Source organism: Microcebus murinus, chromosome 16, assembly GCF_040939455.1.
Source record: "Microcebus murinus isolate Inina chromosome 16, M.murinus_Inina_mat1.0, whole genome shotgun sequence".
NCBI classification, from domain to species: Eukaryota; Metazoa; Chordata; class Mammalia; order Primates; family Cheirogaleidae; genus Microcebus; species Microcebus murinus.
In genome coordinates, this window is record NC_134119.1 from 18,654,572 (window position 1) to 18,666,260 (window position 11,689).

The 11,689-nt window shown below is 41.2% G+C and overlaps 1 pseudogene; it reads right to left on the reverse strand.

Annotated features, from left to right (window-relative positions):
- Window positions 1-772: 772 nt before the first annotated feature.
- On the reverse strand, window positions 773-4,763 carry LOC105880036 (choline/ethanolamine transporter FLVCR1 pseudogene; annotated as a pseudogene).
- Between the last annotated feature and the right edge of the window lie 6,926 nt (window positions 4,764-11,689).

Here is an 11,689-nt window from a genome sequence, read left to right on the forward strand (position 1 = left end):
ACTCTATTTCAAGTTGGAGTGAAAAAATACAGTGTTAGCATATCTCCATCATATTAGAAAAATAGTGCAGAAAAGAACTCAAGATAATAAGCCTGTATCTGGGCTCCACAGCTTCATTAGAACATAATTCTAAAACCAAAGGCATGAGTAGAATCTGTACACACAATAGTTTTTGTGGCCATTGACAGTATGTGTTGCAAAGCACTTTGTAACATGAGTGTAAGAAATGGGAAAAAAATCTTAGAGGTCATCTGGAAGTCTGATGCCAGTACTATCCTTTGGTGGGTTAGTAGTGTCATGTTGGTATATGTCCTCATACTGAAGGGGCTTGCAGAGTTGGTCCACACAATGGAAAAGTCGTGAATTAAGAATATATTGTACAGTTGGTTCCATTGGGTATTTTTATGTACAAGCTTCACATTCTCTTATGTGTCTTATGGGAATTGACCTCCATATTATTATCATCTTACAAAATTTTCTAAGCTTTCATTTTCTACCAAAAAAACCAAAAACCAAAAAAAAAAAAAAAAAAAAAACCGAAAAATACCTACTTTTGAAAAGTAGATGTCAAGAAGCTTACTTTCACACAATATAAAACTACATATGGGACACTTATTTGATAAATGGTAGTGTTAACAGTATGTATGCAAAAGTATTTTAAGCAAAATTTGCTTAAATTAACAAGCAAAATAATATCTGCCCATTAAGAGTTCATATAGTAATTTTCCAGTAAGTATCCATTCCCTACAACCTATAAACGCAACCTTAGTGCTCATATAGCTCTCCAAGGATGATCCCACTCTATCCCAATTACTTCAGGATAGTAACTTTTCCTGTCACCACAAATTGCAGATTCTGACAGGTTGGGCAACATAACATCTTTTAATTCTTGATCTGTGGGATTGTCAACTGGCACAGCTTTAATATCAATGTTTGTAATTGCTATATTTATGTATGTCTTCTCAGATCAGGCCTGATTGATGCTGTTAAAATGATGCCTGTAAACATCCAGACACCGAGGAAAATGTTCCCTGCTCCAGGACTGTAGTCTGATGTGAGCTTCCCCTGAGCCAATGTGAACAAAATTCCAAATATCTGTGCAGCAGCATTAAGAAGACCAGATGAAGTGCCTTCAGATTCAGGGTAAGTGATTTCAACAGCAAATTCAAAACCCAAGGGGAGGTAACCAGTCATGCAGAAACTAAGAACCCCTCCAGTAACAAACACGATGATAATGTATCCGAGGTCCAATGTTAAAGTAAATATAACCATTCCCATAAACGCCAAAATGTAAACTATCAGAGTAGTCTGTACATTTTGGTATAATCTAGCCATAAGCCACAAAGAATAGAGCCCACCATTCCAGCTACTACCAGGGTCAGCCCAATCCTTCCAGCATTCTCTTCTTCCCCCTCATAATATGTCAATATTATTTGGCTTAATGATGTTGAGACTGAATAAAATGCTGCAGTCATGATACCATAACTGATCAACAGAAGGACAACAGGAATGTTTTTAAACAAATTTCTGATTTCTTCTAGGAGTGCTCTTCGGGGGGACTGTCTCGAAGAACTGCTTGAGCCTGTCTTGGTGGAAACTGAGGTTTTTCTTTGAAAGCAATTACTGTTAAAATAAATAAAAGCTTGGCAACTGCTGATGTTCCGTAAAACATGGTGCTGATATTACAAGCCAGAATGTCTGTGTCATTCTGCGTGTTGAGCACTAAAACGGGTGGTAGCAGAAAGCCAATTGCAGTGCCAAGCTGATTACCCAGCACGGCGGTGGAACAAGCTGTGGACGCTTCTTTGGGCCCAAACCGCACTGAGGCAAGGCGGGAGGGCAAGCCCAGGATGAACACCTGGGCCACGGAGCAGAGGCTCTGGCCCAGCATGGCACACTGCGGCACTTGATCCAGCTGCCCAGGCAGTGGAGGCTGGAGCCCAGCAAGGAGGTGAGCCGCAGGCCTCTGGTGTCCAGCAGCCGGGTGGCCCAGAAGATGAGGGGCACGTAGGCCACCATGCACGCCACGGACAGCCAGTCGACCGACGTGCAGCACGGAGACGCCGTGGAAGCCCTGGAAGGCGCTGCTGCTGCTGCTGCTGCACTGGATGCACTGGAAGGCGTCCACCAGCGAGCACAGGCTGAAGATCAGGCGCACCAAAAGCGCCGCGTGCAGAGCGCAGTCCTGGGCAGCAGGGTGCTCTCGGCCCCCTGGGGTCGCCTCTCCCGGCCGGCCGGTGGGCAGCAGCCGGGACTCAGTATCCTCTTCCGGGGCCAGCGGAGTCTGCGGCCCGCCCAGAGCTCCCGCGCGGGCCGCGGGTCCCACTCGGGGGCAGGCAGCCCGCCTCGGGTCGGTTCTGCGGCTGCACGCTCTCCCTCCCCGCGGGCGCGCCCCTCGGCACCAGGGGGCACCCCTTCGGCAGCCGGTGCCTGGGCGCCACTGCCGCCCCTCCTCATCGTCCCCACCCCGCCTCGCGCCCCCTCCCCTGCACCCCACTCCCCGCCAAGACCCCAAGGCCCTCCCGGAATCCCACCCCCGCGCCCCGAAGCCCGCCGCCCCTTCCCCGGCGGCGCACGCGCAGAACCCCAGCCAGCGCTGCCCGGTGCGCAGGTGGAGGAGTCCCATTTTATAGATTTTGATAGATTCCTTAGGTAATAAGAAATCGAGTGTTTTGATTTGTTACATTTTGTTTTCAGGAGGGGCAAGTGAATGCTACATTTTCAGTAATCTAGATTTTTTTTTTTGCCAAGATATAATTATCATAAAATAAAATGCTCCAGGCATCATATGTTCCGTTTGATGAGTTTTTGAGAATTGTATAATGTGTAACTATCACCCTAAATGATAAGCAGAAAATTTACATCCCTCCAGGAAGTTCCCTTATACTCCTTTGAGGTCATTCTTCACACTCCCCCAACCCTTCCCCAACAGCTACTATTTGATATCTATTGCAGTAGATTAACTTTCTCTGAATTTGGATTTCAAATACAGTAAATAGAATTACACAGCACATACTCTTTTCTATCTGGCTTCATTTACATAATTTTTTTTTATATTCAATCATGCCATCATGTGTATCATTAGTTCGTTCCTTCCATTGTCAAGTAGTATTCCATATTCTAAATTTGTTTATTTAACTTTTTGTTGATGGACATTCGGTTATTTTCAGTTTTCATATGAAGCCATAGGTGGGGGCAGGTAGGGATGGGGAGAGAGCGCAGATAATGACTGCAGTAGATACAACATTGGTTTACTGATGTTTGTCTTTTAAAAAAATACATGACATCCATCATACAAGGTTGGATGGTAGTGGTGATCATTTATTTTATATAATTATATGTTATTACTTGTTCTATCCAAACCTAGAAGTGGAGCTCAATTCTGTCCTGCACACTCACTGTCTTTGTCACCACTAATAGTTGCCTCTATTTCCAATTCTGACTATGCAGTTCTAGCCAGAAGGCCAGAAGCACATGGCACCTCAGAATGATGAAGATGGGTGAGTCTGTTGTAACCCCCTGGAAGAGGCTTATCCTCTTCTAGGGAGTCTTTTGTTCATAAAAATTTTCACACAGCTACTTAAAACTGGTTATTTGGTAAGGTTTTCAGGCCCACTTACCAGATACCATTTTGTATAGAAAACAGCAGAAGTAAAGGAATTTTAAAAAAGAAAAAAAGTAGAGGGCTCTAGAATCAGACAGACCTGTGTTTCCGCCCTACTCACTAGCTATAAGACCATGAACAAGTTATTGAATACTTTCTGAGCTCATACTTTCCCCATTTATCAATTGAGGGTGATAATTACTTTATTGTCTTGGGATATTTAGATGAAATAAAGTAAGTACTCAAAACACGGTACCGTTTACCTTGTTTCTTTAGTACTGCACACTGATCCACAAATCATACTTTAAGTTCTCCTTAATAATTGTTATTAATGTAATATTTAAAGGATACTGAGGACATTCACCATGGCCCCCTATTGGCAACAATGAACCAAACCTGGGGACAAAGTGAGTAAAGTACCCACCTTCTAAAAAGAGCTGCAAACCTCTGGGTCCAGGACCTGCCCTGGGCTGACCAAGAGGAGACCTCACACACTGAACGTCACTTGGGTCCTCCTTCCTGGCCTGTAAGAGAGGCAGTGAGGGAAGTAGGTTCACAGGAAGTGCGAATATCAACCTGGTAAAGCAAGTGTTCCCAACAAAGACACTTTCTTATCTCTAAAGCCAAGTGATGGGGTCTCTAAGAGAGTCACTCGTAAAGACTCCGGGTGCCTGGAACAAGGGAAGGCAGGCTCTCACGCCCAGACAGACACCTCCCCAGGCCAGCAGGCTGGCTCCACTGCCCCACAGCCTAACTGAAGAGGGGGAGAAAGGATGGGAAGATAGGGGAGAGGCAGGGCCTGTGGGGGAGATCCCTGCACTCCAGGCTTGGAATGCAGTTTCCTGTGGTGGCCTCTCAGAGAGGAGCCAGGTCTGTGTTGTCACATCTCTTGTCAAGTCTCATATCTTGTCAAGTCTCCACCAAAGATGGCTGCAACAGGCAGGAAGAGCTCCTGGGGCAAGTGGCTGCTGTGATCTCTGGACCTAATCCCGAGTGAGGGGTCTTGAGGTTCCCAAAATTCCTCTTGGGCATAAAAGGCAAAAAGAATTTAGTTGTTTCCAGAGCCAGGGGACATGGAGATGACTGAGCTTAGACTGACATCTTGTGGCTCTGCATGACATATGCGCTTCTCTAAGATTCCGTGGTCTGGCAGAGTCATGGTCTGAGAATGGAAAATAAGAAATAAAACCCAACTTTTGGGGACAATATCATGATATTCATTAATTATATTTTAAAAGATACAATGAGAAAGATATATGAGAAAGATAATATTTAACTACAGTAACTACTGATTTAATGTGTTTTTTTTTTTGCTATTACAAATGTTGCAGACAGTTATCAAAAAATATGACTTATTCTGCTTCCAATCAATTTCCAGAATGAGACGTCCTTTTCCTTTACCGTTCAGTGGTCTGTATTAGAGCCCTCTGTCAATGCCAGCAAGTATTTCTAAGAAACCTGAGGAGTACTGGAACGTTCCATGGGTCCACGGTGCCCTCAGCTCCTCATGCTCCAGACTGAGACTGGGTCCCCTCCCTCTATCTCCTCCCGCAAGTCCATGACCATAATTATTCCATGCTGTAATTATTCTCTCTGGTCTGTTTTGCCAAAGTACGTGGACAAAGATGATTCCTTCAAGCACAACTTCCAAAAGGGCTGTGAATTAGACTTTGCTGATACTTGACAATGACGTAAAGGAAGTACAGTGCACAAAAGTGAAATTTAAAAATACAATCCCAGCTTCTGTTTCCCTAGAATTTATCAACTGCTTTTTCTCTTTGATTTCTCTGCTGGCCACAGCTCTTAGTACACTGCCAAGCTGCCAGGGTCCATGCTTTTGCCCCTGGGGCAGTCTAAGCTCTTAATGTTCTTGAGCATGAAAGACCCCCCAAGTCCTGCCTCTGGTTCCTGCCAGTGGAAGCAAAACATCACTCCATGTTCTTGACCTATGCAAGGATGTGCCCACCCACAGCCTTGCTGGTCACACATTCAAAACATTCTGAAGCATTTGAATTTAGATTACTTTGCCAATGTTCTGAGTTTCTCAATGAAGAATGCAAGAGCTGTGGGGGCGTGGCTCGCTCCACCAAGGATGCTGTGAACAGCCTGGGGGCCAGACCTGCTGCAGGGCAGAGCCAAAACACAGAGCCCCTACTAGGGCAATGCTGCATGGAAATGTGGATCAGAGCCACCAGAGAGTCCCCACTAGAGTAATTCCTAGTGGAGCCATGTTAGTGAGGCCACTCAATATCCCAGAACCATAGAGGTACCAGTTTGCAGCATCAGCCTGAGAAAGCTGTAGACACTGGACTCCAACCTGAGAGGGCTGAAGCTAGACTGAGCCCAGAAAATCCACAGGAATGGGGCTGCCTAAGGCCTTAGGAGCCCAACCCCTGCACCACTGTGCCCAGCATGTAGGAAATGGAGTAAAAGGAGATTGTTCTCTATCTTGTTCTTTTCCCTGTTGGGTTTTGGACTTACCTATGAGCAGTTACCCCTTTTATCTTGCCTATTTTCCCCTTTTGGGATGGGAATGGCTATCCTATGCCTGTCCCACCATGGTATTTTAGAACCTGTTTTGATTTCACAGGCTCACAGCTGGAGAGAATTTGCCTCACAAGGAATTGTGCTTTGGGTCTCACCTATATCTGATTCAGATGAGTCTCTGAACGTTGGACTTTTGAGTTGGTGCCAGTTAAGACTTTTGGGATTATTGGTATGGAGTAAATGTATATTGCATTGTGACAAGGACATGCATTTGGGAGCGGTGCAGGGGTAGAATACCATGGTTTAAATGTTACTTCCAAAACTCACGTTGAAATAAGAGGTGGGGCCTTTTAGAGGTGATTAGGTCATGAAATCTTTGCCCCTATTAGTGAATTAACCACTTCAGTACGGCACTTACCGGCCGCGAAACCTTGCCCACCGCCGGCACTCATAGTCTGCATGATAGTTTGTGCTGTGCGTTGATGACTAGTCCGTTTTGCTCTTGTGTGATGAGGAAAGCTTGAAAACACTGAAAGCTTGTTTTACTTTATAGGCAGCTTTACTTGTAATGTAAATCAGAATAGGTAACATATACATATATGTTTTCATTACATTATTTTTACATGTTCACGATTTTATTTTGATAAATGAAAAGTCATATCATGGCTGTCAGCTAAAGTAGACGCTCATCTGCGTGCCTTCATATCTCGGCTGTCGGCTAAAGTCGCTGTGTGCATTCATCTGTGGCTATCGACTATAGTCGACCCTGGTACCGAAGTGGTTAATGCCATTACTACAGGAGTGTGTTAGTTGTCTCAGGAGATTGGCTTCTTTTATCTCTCTCTGTCCCTCACCATGTGATACCTTCTGCCATGTTATGACACAGCAAGAGGGTCCTCATGAGATGTGGGCCCTTGATCTTGGATTTCCCAGCCTCCAGAACCCTGAATCAAATGAATTCCTGTTCATCATAAATTACTCAATCTGTGTTATTCTGTTATGGCATCAGAAAACAGACTAAGAAACTCACCCTCTGTGCCCAAGCTCATGGGTCAAAGGTTATAAGACTGAGATGGGAAGGGGGTATTGGCTCATTTTGGTAGGTATGTGTATGTATTCACCAACATACTTTCCAAAATTAATTCTTACTGTTTAGTATCATCTGAGTGGCTTCTCCTCTCCAAAATATTGATTCTTTAGAGTTCATTATAACTCCCCCAAATAACTTTAGAATGTGTTAAAGATGACAACGATGTATGTTTTCCTTAAGGAAACTGAGATTTGCGTATATGCTAATTTATTAGTGAGAAATGAAACATTTTAGCAGATGGCATTCGTTCTACCTGTACAATTCTTGTATCTTCCATTGCTTCTCTATCCCTTTTATTTCTCCTCTTCCTTTTATCTCTCTATATTCCTCACATATTTTTTGTCTTCCTCTGGACTCCAACCTCCCACACCATTTAAAAAGAAGACAAGTATCAAACAATGCCTCCAGAAACTTATCACAGGATAAAAACACTCTTGGATAATAGCAGACTCTCATAATCTTTCTTCTTGCTAATAAATTACTTTAAAAGATTGACTTCTGAGTACTTCATGAACTGAAGTTCTGCTAGTTAGAACATTCTTTAATGGGACTGGCTCTTGTGGAGACATGTATTATAGTCTAAGATCTCAGATAACTTACTAGAGCTCAGACACAGATCTCCCAGTGGAGAATAGACACACTTTAGTTTAATTAAGATGCAGACAAAGAGCAATATATTTTCAAAATGAACCACTCTTTCTTTTCTTCTTCATTTGAATATTGTGATAAACTCTATCCACCTTCTAACAGTTTCCTGGGAGGATAAGGACAGGCTTATAATAATCACTAAATCTCTTGGAAACCGACCCCTCCACAATGAAGCATCTAAAATAAAATATATTTTCTTTGTGTTAGGAAGGAGGAAGATAAGACATTCCATCCCTGAGCTAAGGGGATTTGACCAATAAATGTGACAAAAAACCTAGATGTCTTTGTCTGAAATGGCTGGAAGAGATATTTATTTATTTTTTAATTTTGTGCACTAAATAACCAGGTTGATATCTGAAGGACTCAGAGAACTTTTGAAAGTAGGTTCAACTGAGAAACAAAAGAAGGAAGCTTCTGTCGCTACTGTTGATGTTTTCTCCAGAATTAGAGAATCAGAAAGAGTGGTTCATGGCCTCATAAAGATTCTTCTATAAAATTCAATAGGGGATCAGAACTTCCAGAGTCCTTAAATTCTCCCTTTGAAGGTTAGGGAGTAGTGTTTTATGGAGGTGATAGTAGCTCAAAGTTTTTGGTGGAGAAAGGCATGTCCCATAAAAACATAGGATATGTGACTAAAATACAGTTTCGTTGCTGTAAGCATATCTTAACATTTTATGACCTGAATTTTTATTTCTTTGCTAAACAATTCTTACTCTTTAACCTAGTCAAACATGTTTGCATAGCTCTTTTGCAAAATGCCAGAGTTTCTGGAATCTGCTGGACACAGAGGGGCTCTTTGATGAGGAGGTAAGCAGCCTTCTCTGTGGTATAAAGCCCATTTCCCACACTGTGGGAATTTTTATTTGGTGGGACTTTAAGGTCCCTATGTGCTTCAAGTGTTAATATTAGTGTGTTAGGGGAAAATGGCATTTCCTACAACCTCCATGAGCTGGGAAGCTTTATTTTTATTTGATTTGACCACAGTTGTAAAGATTCTTAATCTCCTTGTGTTCATAATTTGAGTACATCTCCCCATCAATCAAATATGTAGCATAAACATTCTTTCCTTTTATAAGAGATGTAAGAAAATTGATACATGCTGAGGAAAAGTGAACATTTTAGATTTTTAAAAAGGTACTGATTTTTCTCTGTGCTATTCCACAACTGAAGGAAGTAAAAACTCTCTTATGATTCACAACTAGAAAAAGAAGGAGGACATGCTTAGCACATACCACTCACTGAGAAATTATAATGATCAAGCTGGGAAAGAGTTGAAAGTTAGAGACAATGACATTATCTACCCTCTGATTTTTAATTCAGACTTTTTCCTGCAATGTTCAATAGCCCTGTGAGCATTGGGAAAACAAGTACTTTGTGGTTGTACAGCTCCAGCCCCTGGACAGACATGTGCCAGATGTTAAATAACACTGGACTCTCTTAAGGGCTATGTACTGTGTCTTTAACTTCCAACCTCTGTGATCTCCTTCCTCTTCCACCATGCCTAAGACAAAGTTTACTTTGATATTTCTACCTCTCTGTCTCTCTCATCTGAGCATTTACACAAATAATGCACACTCTTGAGCCCAACATTATAAAGTACTATAAGAATGTGTATGAATAGGAATTTATATATACCACTAATGTGAATGGAAATTGTTTTAACACTTTGAAGAAGTATTTGCTATATTTGGTAAAATTTAAAATTTGCATATCACCCAATATTTGCCCACTTATATTTTTCTAATTCTGTAAAAAAGGTGATAATAATTTACCTCTCTCATAGGGCTGATGTGAGGTTAAAATGATTTAATCTATGTAAAACATTCAAAAGTTACATTTTTAGTTTTCAACAAGTTGCATATTTTATTATCAGTAGTAGTAGTATCAATGTTGTTATCATTAATCTCCCACCTTAGAGAAACTCATGAAATGTCCACAAAGACACATGTATATGAATGTTCATACAAATATTGGTAGTAATAGCAACAAAAAATGTCAAAGAATATAGAAATTAATAAAAATGGAATGGATAAAAATATCATGCTATAGTCACATAACAGAATACTATACAACAGGTACATGTATCAATATGGATAAATCTCAAAAAATTAATACTTAAAATAATTTGCAAGATAATATTCAAATTATGATATAAACTCCATGTAAACAATGAGTATGAAAGCAATACTGTATAATTTTCAGGATGAATATATATGTAGAAAAGTATAGGGAGACATATAGAAATAATAACTCTTAGTGTCCAGGGAGTTGTTATCTCCAACAGGGAGAAAAAGTTCTATGATCAAGGATGAGACCACCTGGGGTGTCAAATGGATTGAAAATGTTTTATTTCTCAAGTTGGATAATGTGTAAATATTTGTCCATTGGATCATTCTCAATGTCTTTCAGCAAATGTTAAATATTGCAAAATAAAATAAAAAAGCAACAACTAGAAAAAGGAATAAATAGCATATTAATAAATCAGCTTTTTGCCTATACATTTACCAGGAAAAATAGTTGTCTAAGAACTTGGAAAGGCCCTTTGATTTTCATAATAGAAGTTTTATATAATGATGTCTTGATTCAATATGAATGTTTGCTAGGGAATCAAAGATAACTGAAATCCAAAAGCAATGAGAAAATTCACATAGCAAGTATTTATTACTGGCTACTCAGGATTAATGAAGGCAAGATAGTCAACCTGAAGCTAATTACACAATCTGAGTGTAAATAAGACTCCAGTAAAGCTAGTCACTAGTTATCTGTTGTGTCCTCCCACACCCACCGTACCCTGACTCCTTGGCCCTTATGCATGGAACTGTGACCATATGTATCAATTATTACAACAGGAGTGAGCCAATGTTTTGTCTGTTAAGGTGAACAGATTCCTTGAGTGCAGTTAACGAGTCCCTACGTACGTCTCCACTAACACATCATTTCCAAGGACTGTAAGGCAGCAACTTAGATAGATCAAGGAAGTGATGACAATGGCTTAGACCAGAGCAGAAGAAACAGAAAGGGAGAGACACGGGTGGACTTGAGAGAGATTCAGGAGGTGAGCTAGCAGGAGCAAGTTACAGTACCACAAAAGCAAGATCCAGAGGATACCGCCATGTAAAACTATACTAAAAGTTTATGGACATGGAAAACTATTCAATTATTGTTTAAGAGTACAGAAGAGTTGAAGTGAAACTACAAATAAAGGCAACTGATGAATACACAAAAAAATTAAGGATAGTGGCTACTGAGGGGGTGGTTGTTTGGGGCAATAGCACACAGAAGGCTGCTCAGGTAACTGGTGCTCTATTTCCTAAGATGAATGATGGCTACACTGGGATTCCTTAATTGATTCTCTTTCTGCCTCTCTTACACATTGTATGTATTCCCTCTAGTGACTCAGATATTTATTAAGATGGGGAAAAGTAAGCAGACACAGAAACCTTGACTTATACTGATCAATTTTGAGAGCCTGAACCACAGTACCGGTCCCTTTCCTGTAAGAACTTTCTACTTAAAAAAAGGAAAGGGAAAGGGAAAGGGAAAGGGAAAGGGAAAGGGAAAGGGAAAGGGGAAGGAAAGGGAAGGAAAGGAAAAAGGAAAGGAAAGGAAAGGAAAGGAAAGGAAAGGAAAGGAAAGGAAAGGAAAGGAAAGGAAAGGAAAAAGGAAAGGAAAAAGGAAAGGAAAAAGGAAAGGAAAAAGGAAAGGAAAAAGGAAAGGAAAAAGGAAAGGAAAAAGGAAAGGAAAAAGGAAAGGAAAAAGGAAAGGAAAAAGGAAAGGAAAAAGGAAAGGAAAAAGGAAAGGAAAAAGGAAAGGAAAGGAAAGGAAAGGAAAGGAAAGGAAAGGAAAGGAAAGGAAAGGAA